The following is a 4,510-nucleotide window of genomic DNA, read 5'->3' on the forward strand; positions in this document are numbered from 1 at the left end:
CGATCAAATTTGGCGCCGTTGCCGGGGAGCAGTGTCCAAAGGTTCATAATAGCTAGCTAGTGTTGTGTGTTTAATCCTTTCGTGTTTTATGTTTAATTGTTAGTATTGTGTTAGTATGTGTGTTAGTGTTGTTTAGTGTCCTGGTATTTTGTTTAATGTGTGTTCTGTTTCAGTTTTACCATTAAGCGTTTCCCCTGTTTCAGTCTTGGGTGTTTTGCTGTGAAGATTGTGCTGGAAAACAGAGTAGTAGTAGAAATCAGCTTACGGAAAAACAGAGTAGTAGTAGAAATCAATTAGAGACGGATTTTAGCGACCACCCATGCTGAATTATTTGGGATTTTTTGTTTTAGTAGCTAGGGTTGTTATTTTTGGCTGAATTTTTTTGTGGTAACTTCTTTTAATCCATATTTTGTGGGAAAAATAGCTAGAGCCTTTAGTTTGGTCAGATTTGAAAGTTCCAAAAAACTAGCAAATTTTGTGTTTGTCAAAACTTCAAACGGCCATAACTTTTGCTCCGGTTATCAGAATCGCAATTATTATATATGCATTTGGGGTAGAAAAAAATTTCCTACGCCGTGGCAGCCCGCCATAGGCTGGCTGAGGTCTCCATCGTCCAAAAAAAGCGATTCTGTCAAAAGTTTTTTTATTTTTCAAGTTTTATTCACTTATTTTTCTTAACCTACCAATTTTAGCTTTCATAGTTAGACTTTGAATTTTTGCCTGAAATTTTTTGTGCTATCTTCTCATCATTTTATAAGGTTGCTCACAAAATTTCAAGTCATTTGGATATCATTTGAGGGTAGCTGTAGTTCAAACCTACACCTTTATTTACATGACAAGGCAACTAGTTGTGTGCATGCTGAATGTAGTGTATGACTAGAGGCAATCCATCTGACTTACAACCCTTTGATCCTGAGATAGATAGGACATTTCATAGATTAGTTAGGCATCATTTTATACCTTTTGATCATTCTGAGCATTCCATAACTGGTGAATCTGTGCATTCTATTATTGGTGATTTTGAACATCCTGATCTTGAGCATTATAATTTTGAGCATTCTGATTCTGAGCATTCTGATTTTGCACATTATGAGAACATGGCACAACCTCCACCTCGTGAGAGGACTCTAAGGGAAATGGCTGCACCTGATTTCACCTATGAAAGCTTGTGCATCCAATACCCTGATGAGGATGTCCCATATGTTCTTAAAACTGGACTGATTCATTTGCTTCCAAAGTTTCATGGCCTTGCAGGTGAAGACCCGCACAAACATTTGAAAGAATTTCACATTGTCTGCTCCACCATGAAACCCCCAGATGTCCAAGAGGATCACATATTTCTGAAGGCTTTTCCTCATTCATTAGAGGGAGTGGCAAAGGACTGGCTGTATTACCTTGCTCCAAGGTCCATCACGAGCTGGGATGACCTTAAGAGAGTATTCTTAGAAAAAGTTTTCCCTGCTTCCAGGACCACAACCATCAGGAAGGATATCTCAGGTATTAGACAACTCAGTGGAGAGAGCCTGTATGAGTACTGGGAGAGATTTAAGAAACTATGTGCCAGTTGCCCCCACCATCAGATTTCAGAACAACTTCTTCTCCAATATTTTTATGAAGGACTCAGTAATATGGAGAGAAGTATGATAGATGCTGCCAGTGGTGGAGCCCTTGGAGACATGACTCCTGCTGAAGCCAGAAATTTAATTGAGAAGATGGCCTCCAAATCCCAGCAGTTTAGCGCCAGAAATGATGCCATAGTCATTAGAGGAGTGCATGAGGTAGCTACAAACCCATCTGCATCATCTAAAACTAAGAAGCTTGAAGGAAAACTGGATGCGTTGGTCAACTTGGTTACCCAGCTGGCCTTGAATCAGAAATCTGTACCTGTCGCAAGGGTTTGTGGTTTGTGCTCCTCTGCTGACCACCATACAGACCTTTGCCCTTCCATGCAGCAACCTGGAGCAATTGAGCAGCCTGAAGCTTATGCTGCAAATATTTACAATAGACCTCCTCAACCTCAGCAGCAAAATCAACCACAGCAGAGCAATTATGACCTTTCCAGCAACAGATACAACCCTGGATGGAGGAATCACCCTAACCTCAGATGGTCCAGCCCTCAGCAACAACAACAGCAGCCTGCTCCTTCCTTCCAAAATGCTGCTGGCCCAAGTAGACCATACATTCCTCCACCAATCCAACAACAGCAACAACCCCAGAAACAGCCAACAGTTGAGGCCCCTCCACAACCTTCCCTCGAAGAACTTGTGAGGCAAATGACTATGCAGAACATGCAGTTTCAGCAAGAGACCAGAGCCTCCATTCAGAGCTTAACCAATCAGATGGGACAATTAGCTACCCAATTGAATCAACAACAGTCCCAGAATTCTGACAAGCTGCCTTCACAAGCTGTCCAAAATCCCAAAAATGTCAGTGCCATTTCATTGAGGTCGGGAAAGCAGTGTCAAGGACCTCAACCCGTAGCACCTTCCTCATCTGCAAATGAACCTGCCAAACTTCACTCTATTCCAGAAAAAGGTGATGACAAAAATCTACCTAACAATTTCTGTGCAGGTGAATCTTCTTCCACAGGTAATTCTGATTTGCAGAAGCAGCACATTCCCCCTCTTCCATTCCCTCCAAGAGCAGTTTCCAACAAAAAAATGGAAGAGGTAGAGAAAGAGATCTTGGAAACGTTTAGAAAAGTAGAGGTAAACATACCTCTGTTGGATGCAATAAAGAAAATTCCAAGATATGCCAAATTCTTGAAGGAGTTGTGCACTAATAAGCGGAAGCTTAAAGGAAGTGAACGAATTAGCATGGGCAGAAATGTCTCCGCATTGATTGGTAAATCCGTTCCTCAAATTCCTGAAAAATGCAAAGATCCAGGTACATTCAGCATACCTTGTATTATAGGGAATAGTAAGTTTGACAATGCCATGCTAGATTTAGGAGCCTCTGTTAGTGTTATGCCTCTGTCGATTTTTAATTCTCTATCTCTAGGTCCCTTGCAGTCAACTGATGTGGTAATTCATTTAGCTAATAGAAGTGTTGCCTATCCTGTTGGTTTCATAGAAGATGTCTTAGTTAGAGTTGGTGAACTGATTTTCCCTGTTGATTTTTATATCTTGAATATGGAAGATGGATTTTCTCAAGGATCAGTTCCCATCATTCTAGGCAGACCCTTTATGAAAACTGCTAGAACTAAGATAGATGTTTATGCAGGCACACTGTCCATGGAGTTTGGTGATATAACTGTTCATTTTAATATTCTGGATGCTATGAAATACCCATCTGAAGATCTTTCTGTATTTCGTGCTGAAATAATTGACCATGTTGTTGATGAATACATGACTGATCTTTATTCTAATCTGCATGCCTCTCACTCTTCATGCATTGAGTCAGAAATTGTACTTGATCATATGTCTGAATTTGATGCTGAGAGTGAATCTGAGAGTGATATTGATTGCATGCCTGGTGGTGGTGTTTTACCTCTTGAGATTGATTTTATAGAGTCAGATAGGACTAATCATGTTTCAGGAAGTACACATACCTCTGACTTTCTTTATGAGGTAAAGGCTGAGAAACCATCTCCTTCTACCACTGTCCAGCCGACCACACCAGAATTGAAGCCTCTGCCATCAAATTTAAAATACGCTTACTTGGATGATAGCAAGAGTTTTCCAGTGATTATATCTGCCTCCCTTGCTGATGAGCAAGAGGAGAAGTTGTTGTCAGTTCTCAAGAAGCATAAGAAGGCTATAGGCTGGACCCTGGCGGACATTCCTGGTATTAGCCCATCCACATGTAGGCATCGAATAAATTTAGAGGATGGAGCTAAACCAGTAAGACAGCCACAGAGAAGACTCAACCCGGTGATTCTTGATGTAGTGAAGAAGGAGATAACCAAGCTTTTGCAAGCTGGAATCATTTATCCTATCTCCGACAGCCAATGGGTGAGTCCCGTCCAGGTAGTCCCGAAAAAGACTGGCCTCACAGTGATCAGAAATGAGAAGGAGGAGTTGATTCCTACTCGGGTGCAGAACAGTTGGAGAGTCTGCATTGACTATAGGAGGCTGAACCAGGTTACCAAAAAGGACAATTTTCCCCTGTCATTCATTGACCAGATGCTTGAACGCCTGGCAGGTAAATCCCACTACTGTTTCCTTGATGGTTTTTCTGGTTATATGCAAATTACTATTGCTCCTGAGGATCAGGAAAAGACCACATTCACCTGCCCCTTCGGCACTTTTGCTTATAGGAGGATGCCTTTCGGCCTGTGCAATGCCCTTGGTACCTTCCAGCGGTGCATGATTAGTATTTTCAGTGATTTTTTAGAAAATTGCATAGAGGTGTTTATGGATGATTTCACTGTATATGGATCCTCTTTTGATGGTTGTTTGAATAGTTTGGAAAAAGTTTTGAATAGATGCATTGAAACTAACCTTGTTCTAAATTTTGAAAAATGTCATTTTATGGTTGAGCAAGGTATAGTTTTAGGCCACATTATTTC

General features: G+C 41.1%; 1 non-coding gene across 1 annotated transcript; it reads right to left on the minus strand.

Moving 5' to 3' along the window:
* Positions 1-1,475: 1,475 nt before the first annotated feature.
* LOC114411013 lies at positions 1,476-1,582 on the minus strand. The gene has a single exon (XR_003666400.1). It is a non-coding gene; the product is annotated as a small nucleolar RNA R71 (small nucleolar RNA).
* Between the last annotated feature and the right edge of the window lie 2,928 nt (positions 1,583-4,510).

The sequence above is a fragment of the Glycine soja genome, chromosome 4 (genome assembly GCF_004193775.1).
Source record: "Glycine soja cultivar W05 chromosome 4, ASM419377v2, whole genome shotgun sequence".
NCBI classification, from domain to species: domain Eukaryota; kingdom Viridiplantae; phylum Streptophyta; class Magnoliopsida; order Fabales; family Fabaceae; genus Glycine; species Glycine soja.